At 34.1% G+C, this 17086-nt stretch overlaps 1 non-coding gene across 1 annotated transcript; it reads left to right on the top strand.

Moving 5' to 3' along the window:
* Positions 1-15304: 15304 nt before the first annotated feature.
* On the top strand, positions 15305-15376 carry Trnah-gug (transfer RNA histidin (anticodon GUG)). Its single transcript has one exon. It is a non-coding gene; the product is annotated as a tRNA-His (tRNA).
* Positions 15377-17086: the final 1710 nt, after the last annotated feature.

The following is a 17086-nucleotide window of genomic DNA, read 5'->3' as shown; positions in this document are numbered from 1 at the left end:
TATCGGAGCGATGATAACTACGCCGAAATGAATGTACAGTTAATAAACTTACTTTCACTGGTATGGTTTGCGTAAGAGTCAATGTAATTGCTCCAGATTATATTTTTTGCTTTTGCTGCATCATAAAAGAGTCCAATGATCAATACGCTTCTTTTTAATAAAATTAGTGACGGATACGATCGATCACAGTAGATCTTTTCATTTATTTTAGGATGCTTTATGAACTTAAAGTACTAACAATAATCAAAACTATATAAAACCTCTTTTAATCTAAGAAACAATTTAAAGTTACACAATGATTTTTAAGACAATTAGTTCATAGAAAATCAAGTGACAAAATTTATCATACTTATCGCCCGAACATATTCTAATATGGATGACTTGGATCGAATTTGATTAGGCACCGTTGTGTTTCAAGTGAATTATAAGTTACATTACACTGCGCAAATTATACCAATAGTTTTAATAATATAAAAAAGTTTTTAATATAAATGTTTAAAGAACAACACGTGCGATACGATACATGGCCTTGATGCTAATAGTGTTCTAATATTGGTTATTAAACTACATATAAATACACATCGACATGAGGTTTATGGATGTAAAATATATATAAGTACGCCTGGAGCTAATACTTGTTGACTTCCAGGCAATATATATTATATAAATATATATTTGTATTTAACTAACATAACTTTGTATTTTAAATATTGGAAAAGAGTAACTTCTGAGTTTATCGCCGGTAGAATTTGTCTTCTGATCCGATAGTAGCTCCACTTAATATAGTTTTGTAAAATTATGATTTAAAAGTGCTTGTAGAAGCCTTGAAGTATATTTTGATGCATAACATGACATAGATTTACATATAAGTTTTATTATGTTTATTTAATATAAAGTAAGTATCGAATAGTATTAGGCAATTTAAAAAACATTAATATGTAATCATAAATCAAAAGGGAAAAGCTTCTAATACGATTTGAATTGACGCGAAACAAGAAGCGTAGGCAGCCACATAAATTATTTGAAATGTTTTACGATTTCGCTGTTGAAGCTACAGAATTTAATGTTTTTTATACATTTTTAGCTAGCCAGTAGAAATTTAAGAATAAATCATACATAATAATTGATCTATACCTACAAACACAGCTATAATATAATTATTAAATATAGGAAAGCAACAATTGTAGCTCAATTCGATTGATTTATAGCATAAGCTATAAATCCTTATCAAATTAGTCTCACAAATAAAGCGGTTTTTTTTTTTAACTTAATTATTTCCTCAATCGTTAGGAGTATAATACATTTTTGCATATAGCGAAATAAAAGTAAGATTAATTACGTTTTTTTTTTATTCTAGTTGGTAGAGTGGCAAGTGGGCCACCTGATGGTAAGTAGTCACCGCCACCAATAGATATTAGCATTGTAAGAAATATCTACCACACTTAACATCGCTAATGCAGCACAAATTTTGGGAATTAAGATGTTATATCCCATTTTTATTATGTATTACATGGGCTGAAAAGTCCCGGGTCTAACACATATATGGCGCTAGTTTTATTTTATCTACCTCTTTTGCAGTTAGTACTAATCTTAAAAAAACAACAGTTAAAATTTCATGATATTCTATTCATTAGTTTGTGAGTTATTGAACTGTGACGCTACTTTTGTTATTTTCAAAACAATGGATCAAACACAATTTCGTGTTTTAATTTTACACCGCTTCTTGACGAGAAAAATAGAGTTCAGGCGAAGCAATGACTTGGAGAGTGTTATGGGGACTCTGCTCTATCAGAAACAACAATAACCCGTTGGTTTGCTGACTTCAAACGTGGTCGCCGAGACACCAATGATGCAGAACGCAGTGGCCGTCCAAATGAGGCGGTAGCACTAGAAAACATCAAAAAATGCACAAAATCGTTTTGAATGATCGAAACAAAAAAAAGTGTTGGCTTTATATTGCATGAGCATTTGACTATGAGAAGACTCTGTTCAAAATGGCTGCCGCATTTACTCGCTGTTGACCAAAAACAAGAACGTGTTGATGTTTCTGAGCAGTGTTTGACCATGTTTAAACGTAAAAAACCGGATTTTTTTGCATCGATATGTGACAATGGATGATACATGGATCTATCACTTCACTCCGGAATCAAAACGATTATCATCTGACTGGACAGCAACAGGTGAACCTCGTCCAACGCACCCGAATACACAACAAACGGTTAGAAAGGTTATAGCCTCGATATTTTGGAATGTGCGTGGTGTAAGCATTCATCGACTATCGTGAGACGGGAAATAACATCAACAGTGAATATTATATAGCGTTATTGTAGCGTCTGAGGCCAAAATTGCAAAGAAACGCACGCATATGGCGAAGAAAAAAATTTTGTTTCATCAAGACAACGCACCGTGTCACAAGTCAATCAAGACAATGGCAAAACGACATGAATTGAACTTCGAATTGCTCCCATATCCACCATATTCGCCAGATTTGGCTCCCAGCGGCTACTGGCTATTCGGAGACCTAAAAAAAATGCACGCCGGTAAGAAATTTCTCTCGAATGAAGAGGTTATCGCTGAACCTAAGGCCTAATATGAGGCAAAAGTGAAATCGTTTCACAAAAGTGGTATTGAAATGTTAGAGTGGCGCTGGTTGTTGCGTTGTTTTTTATGGAAATAAAGTTGATTAATAAAACTAATTTTGAAAAAAAAAACTTGTTTCTTTGTCAGGCCCGGGACTTTTCAGCCTATGTGTTGTATATTGGTGCTTGGCGGTAAAATATATGTTGAGTGAGGCTGAGGCGTGAGTTTTTACCCAGACAAGCCGTGCACAAAGCGCTATCATCACGGAATTTAGTAAAGTATCACTTAAGTTCCTAGAAAGCCTTCGGAAATGAAATTTATCAATTTCATAGTTCCAGCATCTGACTGTTATTACCGTAAAATGTCCAAATGTTAGATAATTGCACATTAAATAGCTTTGAACTATTCCCATTTAAATTTCTTGTCGTGATATTAAATAGCATCGGCAAATTCAATAAAATCGATTACTGCCGATTTACACAACCAACAGAAATAGCTTCCTATCGCGCCATTTAACGCTATTCGACGCTATAGATTCCTGCTTCAGTCCAACCCGAGACAGCGAAGTGAATGCACGCGAGTGAATCACTTTGTACACTGCGTGACAATTTAATGGTAAAGTAAATATTATTTAATTTTTGTTATATTTTCCAATATGACATCGTTGAAACGAGGTAAGCCATATAATAGCCAGAGTCGGGAAATAATTTATAATGTTTATCAATTTATGAGACGAGAGGCCACAGTCTATAAACATAGTTTTTAGAAAAGATCACTTTCAAAACATCCAAGAGCGAACTGCGAAAGTAACTGGTGTGTCACGTAGAACAATAAGCGCTGTTTTGAAGGAGCATGACGATGCCTTGACGTCTACTAGTTCAGCGGTTGATTCTGCTTCTTATAATGCCACGGCTTATAATTCACCCCAAAAGTCTAGAAAAAAGAAAGTACATCGAGTAAATTTAGATGATTTTGATTATAATGTCATTAGAAGGAAGATATATGAGTTTCATCTTACCGAAAAAAGGTTGCCTACAATAAAATCATTATTAAACAAATTAAAGGAAGACATCAATTTCTCGGGCCGTCGAGAAACTTTGAGAAGAATATTGCATGAACTAGATTTTAAATTTAAAAAAAATAGAAAATAATAGATCTCTTTTGGCTGAGAAAGATGAAGTACGACTTCAGCGGATTAAGTATCTTCGACAGATACAAAGGTTTAGGAGTGAAGGTCGGGACATAGTTTATACTGATGAGACTTACATACACGCCACCCATACAAAGGAATTTAGTTGGATGGATAGGTCTCAGAAAGGTTTAAAAAAATCGATCTCAAAAGGTGATCATTGTGCACGCTGGCAGCTCAAGAGGCTTTGTACCAGGTGCTCTCTAAGTATACAAATCATCCCAAAGTACTGGCGATTACCATCACGAAACGAATAAAACTAATTACGAAAAATGGTTAAAACAACACCTCATTCCGAATTTACGACCTAAAACAGTAGTGGTCGTAGATAACGCTCCTTACCATAACACACGAACAGACAATTCACCGAATTCCAGCTCTCTAAAAGCAACCATGCATTCATGACTTTTATCTAAAAATATACCCTTTTCATCAAACCTATTGAAACCGGAATTGTATGAAATTAGTAAACGTCACAAAGCAAATCATATTGAATACTCAATTGATCAAATATTGTCGGAACATGGCCATTCTGTTTTACGGTTACCTCCTTATCATTCAGAATTTAACCCAATAGAAAATATTTGAAACATTTGCATGAAACATGAATAGACATATAAACATAAAACATAATCAGCCTGTAAATTTCCTACTGCTGGGCTAAGGCCTCCTCTCCCGTTGAGGAGAAGGTATGGAGCATATTCCACCACGCTGCTCCAATGCGGGTTGGTGGAATACACATGTGGCAGAATTTCGTTGAAATTAGACACATGCAGGTTTCCTCACGAGGTTTTCCTTCACCGCCGAGCACGAGATGAATTATAAACACAAATTAAGCACGTGAAAACTCAGTGGTGCCTGCCTGGGTTTGAACCCGAAATCATCGGTTAAGATGCACGCGTTCTAACCACTGGGCCATCTCGGCTGAATAGACAAATCATACTTATATGCTATTAAGTTATTATTTATAAAACTGATATTCCTAAGGGTTTACGGGGCGTATATTTAAGCCTTTGTCCTCTAAGCTATCCTATTATGACGGACCGTAAAACACCGAGTCATCGCACAAATCGCGGTTCACTATAAATGGGTTGGGTGTGGCATTAGTGCCAGCGATTTATTACTATAAAATATTTTAACAAAAGTAATCGATTTGATAATCTTCTAAAGGTAATATAGTGTCGTCAAGTTTGGTTGTATGAGATATGGTTGCGGGTTCAAGCACCACCGAGTTTCCATGTGCTTAATTAGTTTTTATAATTCATATTTAACTAAGCGGTGAAGAAAAATATCGTGAGGAAGTTTCACGTGTCTAATTTCAAATAAATTCTGCAATATATGTATTTACTAACCCGCATTGGAATTGGCAGCAGCGTGTTGGAATAAGCTCCATTGCCTTCATTACTTCGAAGGGTGAGGACTTAGCCTCGCAGTGGGATATTGATTAGCTGATACTGTTACTTACTTAATCTTGGTTATAAATTGAACGTAAATGTTTTTATCTATATTTATTTCGCTGGGCTTGGAAAGACGTTCATAAGTTTATTAAAAATCAATAATAAATAATACAGAGATCAAAGAACGATCAAATTCCGAAATTATTGACTTGTAAAAAAATAATCTGCTGTTTTTCTGTTATTAAAGAGATACTATAAAAAAATTACCACGTGACATGTATGTGTACTTACATGTATTTAACAATATTTATTCATAACACGCTTCATAACAAATTTCATCAAATGCGGTTCAGTAGTTATACCATGAAAGAGCATTAGACAGACAGACATACATACCGTCAGAAAGACAGACTTTCGCATTTATAATATTAATATAGATGATGACATAAAAAAAAACATCACACAATGTGTTTTTAAATATATCTATATTTTTTATGTTCCTTCTCCGCTTGCACTCGGCCTGCACAAAATAGTCATACGCTAAAAATATTATCTTCGTACTGTCGCTCCATTGTTCCCGGCTTCGCTCAGCTGCAAGCCGGCATTGTGGTTCCCGACCCGCGGCGTTTTGCCTGAAACATCGTGATTTTAATATAGTTTAAATTTACAAACAGATATGAATCGCAATAGCGCCTGTACCTATTAAAGATAAAAGTTACATAATCATTTAAAAATATATTATTTGGTTTGATTTTTCTTGTTATAGTTACCTTGTTCTTGACACAGCGATTTAAATTTTGACAGAGACCTACTTATAATATTGTTCCAGGACTAGTATTTGATGTGAAGATATTACAAACGAACACGTGAACTTCTCGACAAAAAACGCTTCAATTCACTGACAACGTTATGTAGAAGATGAATAACAGCAACTAACCCCCTATAGATTAAGTATAAATTACACTAAAAAAACAGATAGATAGATATCCTAAAATAGCTTGTTAAACGTATTTTACGTAATCATAACAACTAAATTCAAATAGGATTTATCCAAGAGAAAATAATAAAGAAAAAAGTTGAAATAACAGTCAATAAATGTCCCATAGCCGGGTACAGGTCTCCTCTCCCAATGTGGAGAAGGTTTGTAGTGTATTCCACCACGCTGCTCCAATGCGCGTTGGTGGATACACCTTTGGCAGAATTTTATTGATACCAGACCCATGAAGGTTTCCACAGAAAGATTAACTTCACAGCGAAGCATGAGATGGGTTATAAACACAAAATAAAGCACATGAAAATTGATTGGTGATTGCCTGGGTTTGAACCCGTAATAATCGGTTATAAAGCACGCGTTCTTACCACTGGACTATCTTGGCTTGAACGCAGAATAGAAATAGTGTCGAAAAGAAAGAAATTATCTATAAGCATATTGTAATATTGAAAATGTAATAATACAAGCGCCAGACGGTTCTGAACGAGCAATGATAGAAGATGTCACGTCATTTAATATCATTGTGTTATCTTATGGGAAAATGATGACAACTCCCGTTCATATAAAACGTTCCCCTAAAGAAAAGGTTGTATTGACAAGAATGTTAACGCTTTGGTAAAATAAACCTTACTTTAAACATCGAACAAAATTTAGTATACGATAGTTCATTTCAATGGCAGGAGGATAAAGATAAGCAAACTTTTTTTTTTAAATAAATATTGGACAACATCACATACATTAACTCTGATCCAATGTAAGTAGCTAAAGCACTTGTGTTATGAAAAATCAGAAGTAACGACGGCACCACAAACACCCAGACCCAAGACAACATAGAAAACTAATGAACTTTTTCTACATCGACTCGACCGGGAATCGAACCCGGGACCGTGGGCGTACCCATGAAAACCGGTGTACACACTACTCGACCACGGAGGTCGAGTAACTTTCGAGTACTTTTGACCAAACATCAGATCATTCTTCAGAAATATTTATTTCTAATACAGAACAATTTCACTAACGTACATAAATCCATTTTAATTTATTTCCAAAATTTTGGAAAACAATTTTGCTTCTACTATAAAGGTATATAACGCAAAATTTCTAATCTTTGACTTGCTTTTAATTTTGAATTATTATATACCTATATAATATGTAAAATACTAAAATTTTCGTATAAGAAAAAATAAATACAATTTCCTTCGAACTTATTTAAGACTAAATGAGTACTGAAATATTATGTCTGTGCTTATAAATAATTTTCATCGTGAATAATCTAGATTTTATTTTAAAATATAGCTTTGCGGACTGACAATTGGATCACCTGATGGTACGAGGTCACCATCGCCCTCATATATCGGCAAATACATCTTTAACATCGTTACGTCATCATTACGTCACGAAGCTTTTGAACTAAGATGCGATGAGTGAGTGGTATCTATCCAGACGGCATGCGCTACCACCAAGTGGAACTATGTTCTTTAGAATAATATTTGTGAAACGTGGGTAACAAAATCGAATGACATCGAATTACATAACTCTCAGTCACTTAGGAGAGAACCAGCACGAATAAATTATTACTACTGTAGACAATAAATGATTAATCGGCTTAAATTACAATCGCAAAATTTAACGCTCACACAGAAGGAATTAAAAAAATCTTCGAATAATAAAATATACCTTGAACGTTGGATGTTTTCTAATATAAAAAGTTGATTAATGGCATTCGAGGAATTCCAGTGGAGGATTTCAAAACAAACCTTACATAAAAATTCAATAATATTTACGAAACATTTATTTCGTGTTATTATCGCTTAAGATATTTAAGAAATTGAGTTAATAAAATGTATAAGATAATTTATCTCGCATTCGACAGCGAAGGAAATAATCGTGAGATGACCGCGTCTGTTTGAAGAATATCTTCTTAAATAAATTTTATAGATTTTTTAAGTAACAGTTAGTGAAAATGTTTTAGGCCATCTGTATTTTTGTCTGTCACGGGGCTTTATGTTTGGAACCGTTATAGCCAATTGACAATATAGTGGTATGTTTGTCCAAGCTCATCTAGTGGCTGTTATATACTAATATATCTTTAAGATTATTCTCAACTTAATAGGAATTAGTTAGCTTAGTGCTAAAAATAACCTTATGTTAATACTTGTGGGTTTTCTGGGTTTTTATGAAAATAAAAGACAGTCCAATAATTGGTACACTTCAATTTATAATACTCGGACAGCGTAACGTTGTGCCAGGACTTATTAAAACAACCGAATGTCTTCCTTTGGCGCGTACTACCCTTTTTATATCAAATAATCGGAAGTCAGTTTACGAACTAGTAAGGTTTAATTATTGTTCACAGCGTAATTTATTACTATGGTGATTAACGAAATGATTAATATGAATGAATTATAGAAATAAGGTATTGGTAAATAAATCACTAAAGTATAATTGAGAATAGTTATTATATGCCACAATAGCTGGGCGCCTATGTGCTACTTGTTAACATTTATATAATACTAACTTATTCAAATACTATAAAAAAATTCATATATCTGAAACGTCGAGAAATTCACGTCAAATTACAATTGAGTTACAGAAACATCGAACAGTTGGGAATCTACGGGCATTTCTAAAAACTTCATTTCTGTTCGTTAACACTAACACACGGGCTTAAATACCAACCGAAGTGCAGATCAATTCGACGATTTTCTCTTCGACTGTTATTATGTTATATTATTTTTTTTATAATAAAATGAAACATTAATTAATATAGTTGCTAATGTTTCTTGCCACTTGCACTTGTTGTTTAATGGAATGTTAATAAATACAAATACAGCATTCATTAAAAATCGGATTAAATAAGTTTGGAATTGATGTGCGGGATGAAAAATCATATCAACAAGAACATGCCAATAATGAGTCCGGGAATAGATTGTGCATCTGTGATTGCACACTCTTGTGCAATATAATGTCCTCATAGTTGGCTGGTCCCTTTGACGCCGTGACCGAAATCGTTCAGGAGAACTTCATCGAGGACCATAGACGAAAAAGAAGACCGAATTGAATCTAAAAATACTTGCAAAATTCCATTGATAACATTTCAAATTTATTATTCATTTATATTCAAAACCATCCCAGGTGACAATCAAACAGAATTAGAAATAAAATAAGATTGAATGATGCCGCTATCTCTATTTGTTGGCACCCTAGTTGCTAATTATTTATAAGGACCAGAATTTAAATAAAGCAATAAAACATTTTTATTTATAGAATAAATTTAACGACACATTGCCGTTATCAATATTTTCTGTATCCATCTGTGGCTGCCGAGCGATCATGGGTAGGCGGGCGAGGAGAATTAAAACTACGTGTTTGAAGGTTTTACAGTATAACAGTAATAAAATCAGCACTTTTGATATTATAATAAAGTAACGACGCTCCACCAGGCACGTCTTGCTTACGACAAATGCAAATGCATTGCACAAAAGAGCCTGAAGTTGCGTCAGAGTGAAGAAACGTCAAACCGCACTATATCCAATTTTACTGTCAAAATTGTCATTATTACTTTTTTTCGTTTCTTGACACCCTCAAAACACAGTGGCCCGTCAAAATTATTATAAAGTATTTTAAAAAAACTTTATTGTATCAAGTTTTACGATGGTTAACAGTAACAAAAAATAATTGTCTCCTTCCTTATATAATCACCGAGGAGCACAAATAACAATAGAACAATTTTTTTGAAAAACAACACGCGATGTTTTTTAACGAAGTTCACTTATTGAAAAAGTTGCTATTACAAAAAGTAAGAATTACCTCATACATTTGCTACGTGAGTACGTAATATAAGCCATAAACACCAAGTTTTGTTGTTTGTTTTGTGTGCATTGAGGTTCCTTTCACCCTGGAGCTGATGTGAGACAACGATTCTGCAGTATAATTTAAACTTCAATTTCGAACTAATTTCATGCAATGTATAACCAATTATTTCATTTTTAATGCGTCATCAAGAGTAATCAAGGAAGTTTTATTACGTTTGAGTGTATAATTACACTGGCAGGATAACTCGAATTGTCAGATTACGGCTAATTAAAATATCTTTGTTTTTTATTTATGATATGACTAAGCGGACCAATGGGCCACGTGATGTAAGAAATATTAACCATTCCTTACATCGCCAATGCGCCACCAACCTTGGGAACTATGACGTATGTCCCTTGTGCCTGTAATCACACTGACTCACTCACTCTTCAAACCGGAACACAACAATGAGTACTACGTTTGGCGGTAGAATAGTGATGAGTGAATGATTCTTACCCAGACGGGCTTGCACAAAGCCCTAATAAGTTGTTGACTTTAGAATAATTAGTGGCTGACTCATATCTCGTACATTTAAAGAAGAGAGTTCGAACAGAAAAATAATCCGTATGTTTTCAATTCGTCGCTTGAGTAATATTGGTAATACTTCAATGTAACAGAGTTGACGCTTTATTCCTGAACGACCTTCGATATTTGTTATTAATCGGTGCGACGTTTCGGAAAACAACTTAGAACATTAATATTGTCCGACTACCATAATGAAAACAGATTACAATTTATTATAATAGAATAAAACTTCTAGTTCTGTTTGTATACCATGATGATAATATACAATATTAAGTTATTGTTATCTAAATCGATTTAGGCACAAAAGCATTGTTCAGCGGTGATTGAACAACTCTGGTATTGTAGTGCACACTTATCTCTTTCGTACAAAGATGGGAGAGAAATAGATTTCGCCCTTGGTTCCCTTGATACCCTTGGCTTCACGTGCTTTACGAGATACGGGATTATACGCACTGCTCAGTTTTTTCTGCTAAAATATATTGGAAATGCCACATAAATCCTCCCAGTTTGCAGGAACAGCAGCAATAAATAGTACAGAAGTTGATCGTACATTTCAGTGGCACTCAGAAAAGTTTTCCAAAGCCAAATTTAAGTAAACCATCCCGTGAGACTAAATAAGGAATAAATTCTATTGAATTGTTCGACCAACATACATACATATTTGATTAATATATGAAACTTATATTATTAAAAAAAAAATTTAGTAGCCAACTTCGAAATTGAGGAGGTACCAATTCAATTAAAAAATATATCTTATGATTGAAATAAACATCTACTCACGAAGGTGCACCCCTGAACCTCAAATTATCGACATGCATTGGTACGAGTGGCGACCACGGACCGGAAGACGCAGCGTGGGTAGGCCACCCACAAGGTGGTCCGACGACCTGGTGAAGGTCGCGGGAAGCCGCTGGTTGCGGGCTGCACAAAACCGGTCGTTGTGGCGATCTTTGTTAGAAGCCTATGTCCAGCAGTGGACATCCTTCGGCTGAGAGATGAGATGATGATTGGGTACGGGTGACGTTCCTGATTACAAGATGTCTTAGTGTGCGTAATCCGGGTAACATAGGAATATAGTCGGTTAATAGTACAACTTGGATAAGGTATATGATCACCTTGTTTTTTAGTTTTATCTTAGTGGGGGATATCTATTATAGCAAATTGTTCTTATTGGATATTAAATCAAAAGCCTATGGTAAATTATTTTTTATTATTTTTATTTTCTCGGACAAACCTTAAACACTTCGCTAAAGGTACCAATTATTTAAAACAAAAAAACAACCTTTAGGATATAAGAGTGAACTATTGGGGCATTTCTCGATATATTCGTGATCTTAAATTAATTTCAGTAATAAAATACTTTATAAAGAAAAATTTGTAAAGAAGACGTAAGATGAATGTTCTGTCTGCGCAATTACATCCTTCTATTCTTAAGGTTCACTTCTATAAGGAAATCTCATAAATACTTGGTGGTAAGGCTTTGCGCAAGCCCGTCTTGGTAGGTACCACCCACTCATAAATTATTCTACTTCCAAACATAAATCGTCAGTATAGTTCTGTTCCAGTTTGATGGGTAAGTGAGACATAACGTCTTAGTTCCCAAGGCGTATTGGTGATAGTTCTCAATACGCCTTGGTGGTATGATTAATAAAAGTAAAACCAATTTCTGTGGGTATTAGTGACCACTCCATCAGGTGTCCCATCGTTCAGAATTTCAAGAAAGAAAGTTATTTTTTTTTTGAGTTTTTACGTTGTTGGACTGGGAAATGCGATGACCATATTTGTATTTCTCATTTTCATCATAAATAATGACGAAACATAATGATTATATCGAGATGTTGTTTCTCAGTAAAGTATCATATCTAACCTCAGCTGTAGCTGTCATAAAGTTGTTTACGTACGTTCTGTTCTCGATGTAGGACGTTTATTGGGGCGTTAAACGTTTACGACTTATATGAGACATACGGACATAACAATTAAGATGACAATATAAGTAATGTTCCTATTATGTAGTAACAGTCGAGTTTAAATGTAAGGATTGTAGTTATTTTATTGTTAGTAAGATCTACTAGATTAATTGAAGATAAACTTAGTTACTATGGCGAAGACGGATTAAGGTTCGTCTAGCGACAAACATCACTATGTAAATAGTAACTGTGATTATTTAACGTTTGGTCTGACTTGAACAGATTGTTACGGCAATTTGAAAAGGCAAAAACTTGAATAAGCACATATTTTTACGAATTTCGTTATCAAAATATTCCCGATCGTCTGTATGGAAATCATTTTGTTTGATTGGGAATTTCGATGATTTGATTGTACTGAAATGTACTTCATAATATTCATAGTTACCAATTTTTTTACAGTAATATATATGTAGTAAGGTCTCCCCTAATTAAGTTAACATAGATAATCGAATGAAATTTGGATACTAGGAAGAGTTTTGTAATAAAACATATTTTGAGTAATAACTCAAAATATGTTTGATGAAGCAATGTAAGCGTTTCATTATTTTAGTATTAACATGGAATTTGCATAAAATTACCATAAAATTATATTAGATTATATTCATAGCTAATCAAAGGGAATTAACAAAATTCCAAGTCTAAGATTCCATTAAAAGTTTAGGAAATAAAAAAATCGTTCGTTATTTATAAATAAAATAAACTAGCAATATTTTATACATAAAAACCTTTGAAAAATAATAATTTTTATTCATAATTTTACTCGTTTTATCTTAATCTTATTATTTTTTAATTATCCGATATAGAAATCCGGCACAGACTTTTGATTATTTTCATTTTTTTGATAACTTTGTTATTTAACGAGATGCCAATAAAACTAGCTAAACTAAATGAGCTAAGGCCTCCTCTCCCTTTGAGGATAAGGTTTGGAGCATATTCCACCACGCTGCTTCAATGTGGGTTGGTGGATACACATGTGGTAGAATTTCCTTGAAATTAGACACATGCAGGTTTCCTCACGATGTTTTCCTTCACCGCCGAGCACGAGATGAATTATAAACACAAATTAAGCACATGAAAATTCAGCGGTGCCTGCCTGGGTTCGAACCCGAAATCATTGGTTAAGATGCACGCGTTCTAACCACTGGGTCATCTCGGCCCTCGATATTAAAAAGAGAAAACTCAAAAAGGTATGGACGCAAAATATATGAAAAATTTATATCCAAAGACGTTTTAATATCGACATTTACGACCTTACGTGATTTATTTGTGCTTATAATATAATCATTTATTAATCTCTTTCTTCACGTTGAAGGAAAACGTCGTTACGTAACTGGCTTAGAATTACTTTATATAATACGTACAATTATTTTTATCAACAAAAAGTAAATCTAAATAGTAAAAATTATCAAAACTTTATAATATAAAAATGTTAATATTAAATTTTCATTAATGATTATGATAAATTTTTTACCACTGAGCTATAGATAGGTAATTATATATTTATATTGTATAGGTATGCAAGCGTATAAGGCGTTGATAATTGTTGTCAATCGTCGTGACGGATTTCGGCCACGGATAATCTCAAGTGAAACCAGCCAACTACGCAGAACATATTATAATGCAGAAGTGTGAACGCAGACACAGGTGCACAGTTCATTTCCTCCCTCTCACAATCCGACCGGAACGCAGGCGCAGGACCAACGGTTTTACATGCTTTCTTGGGAACGGGTTGTACGCAGTTGCAACTTCGAGACTCCAGACAATTTTTGAGAACTTCTTGAGAAAAATCCTGTAACTCTTACCGGCTCTACCTGGAGTTTGGATTCACGATCTCGGGATCTGCAGCCTTACATCTAGCCACTAGTAAGTATAAATAATTCATAGATTTAAGAGTCAATAAATATGTATTAGAAACGAAATAATGCTTCGCGTCAAAACGGCTTATCATCCCTTTGAAATATTCCAAACATTTTTATACAGAATTTTAATTGAAATGTATCCTATAAAAGCAACGTGTTTTCATAGTATTTACGCTGCCGCGGCGTACAAACACAAAAAGATTTATGTTCATGTGTATGTTATTTTATGTATATTTTTAGGTATATAAATATTTATTTTTTATAATGTAGCTAGGCGTACGGTCAAATTGGTCACGTGATAGTAAGTAGTTTTGTTCATAAGCATTGGTGTATGCGTCGCAAATGTGGCACCAACGTTGGAAGTAAGATGTTATGTTCATTCCGCTCACTCATCACTTACCTATATAATATGTGGAAGAAATCTTCGAACTGTTTACCCATAAGCTCGACCCGATCGTTCATTATCAAAACTTATTGACTAACATGAATGAACAGTATAAAATTTTTGACGACCATCGTGGTCGAGTAGTGTGTACACCGGTGTTCATGGGTACGCCACTCCTAGGTCCCGGGTTCGATTCCCGGCCGTTTTTTATATATTCTTGGGTCTGGGTATATGTGGTACCGTCGTTACTTCTGATTTTCCATAACACAAGTGCTTTAGCTACTTACATTGGGATCAGAGTGTATGTGATGTTGTCCAATATTTAATTATTTATTTAATATTTATAATTAATCAAATATAATTATTATAAGGTTTCTGCTGAAATAGTAGGTTTATAAATTGGTTTATAAACGGCTGCGATCTATTACGCAAACATCTCAATAATATCTCCAATCTCCATCGACGAAGCGTATCTTATTGATTATACTTTTTATAAAATTACGCTTTAGATTGTCAAGTGAAAGGTATTTTCACCGTTGATACCAACTCTCCGGTAGCCGTGATCGTCTAGTGGTTAGGACCCTACGTTGTGGCCGTAGTAACCCAGGTTCGAATCCTGGTCACGGCAGCGTTAAGCTGTCATGGCGGAGTTATATTTTTTACTTATTTATTTTGACACGCTTCGTATATCACTATTTAAATTAAAAAAAAAATCTTACGTTGCCTTATTCTGTCCGTCTATCTATGCTTATTTAATAAATAAGAGAGAGAATAAGAAACAATAGTAATTCATTAAATATATCTTGTAGGTAACGAAGTAACTCACTAACTTATAAGTCGCGGATTCTCGTCTCTTCAAGTTTCTTAGTTAACCTGTAGTACTCAGTCGTAAATTCTATAATTTCATAAAGAAGATTGCTTCATTGGTCTAGTGGAATGCATATAAGTCTGCATATATCGAGGTGCTAGTTGAAACCCCGGTTAGGCCAATAAAAAGTTGTTGTGTATTAAGAAATAATGATTCCTCTGAAAACCGTCGGTCCCGCGCCTAAATTATTTCTAGTCAATTTTCTTATGTGAGTGTGAGAATAGAGAGTGCGTCTTTATTTATAATGTTACAGTTGCCGAATCTCCGACAAGAATGGTCGTAATGAGTCGCTCAGCAGGATATCAACAATATTAGAAAGCTTTTATATTTACACGGCTATGAATTCTGCATTTCCTAGTGTAGGAAAAATTGTAATATCAGTGTTTAAATGTTTTGAAAAAAAAAAAACAATTATAAAAAACTTCGAAACATCATAAATAGTGTCTTAATTTTAAATACCCGAAACGTATGAATGAAAAAAAGTTCAGATTTGGTATGTGAAATAATAATGTCGAAATAATAATGAGAGTTCCCCGTTATAATAAAAATACTCTTGTGTAATTGTTTGACATCATTATTATTATTATTATAACATAGTATAAAACAAAGTCGCTTACCGCTGTCTGTCTGTCCCTGTGTATACTTAGATCTTTAAAATTACGCAACGGATTTTGATGCGGTTTTTTTTAATAAATAGAGTAATTCAAGAGGAAGGTTTATATGTATAATATTTCCACAATATAATAAAGTAACACTGATAATTTTAGAGGTTTCTAATGTAATTTCGTAAATAAACGTTCTTTTTGCGCTTACATCGCAAACGCTGGCTGAACCCTACAAGATAGATCAAACTAATGTACTAGAGTATTGTACACCTTAAATAGGTCTTCAAAGAAATCCACGTTGGTATATATCTATTACTTAGGGATAACCCAGAAACATCAAGCTCGCGTTGACGGCTATCGTCAGACTACCGATGTTACGCAACCTCAAGCGCGGTCAGTACTAAGATAAGTAACCACTTAGATCAATGTGTGACGTTGAAAGTTGTATCAGTTTCATGTTCATGAATCTATTGTTAAGTATTACTTCAATTTCTTTCCAAAACTATTTACAAAAGCGCGTGTATTTTTTTTTAATGTCTGTATAACTGTTCTCGTGAAATTTTTTTTGGTTATATCTTATACGGTATGTATGAAATACGCAAATTCCTTATTAAGCCATTATCTCTTTGCACGGACTACGTGACGTGACGAATGTCACGTTTCAGCCGCATGTTCGTCTGATATAATAATATAAAGTTAATTGGACTCGGCGCGTATTGTTCACGATCCGCACGGGTGAATAATTAGGAGTGAAATTTTGTCAACATGCGGGTCTTGACAAAGCTTCGTAATAATTGATGAATTCGTTCGTAAAATCAAGTGAAATATATCGTAATTACAGAATGAATGAGTTGTCACTCTGTGT

Source organism: Vanessa tameamea, chromosome 4 (genome assembly GCF_037043105.1).
Source record: "Vanessa tameamea isolate UH-Manoa-2023 chromosome 4, ilVanTame1 primary haplotype, whole genome shotgun sequence".
Taxonomy (NCBI): domain Eukaryota; kingdom Metazoa; phylum Arthropoda; class Insecta; order Lepidoptera; family Nymphalidae; genus Vanessa; species Vanessa tameamea.
Note: the sequence above shows the minus strand (reverse complement) of the source record. Positions and strands in the feature narration are given on the sequence as shown.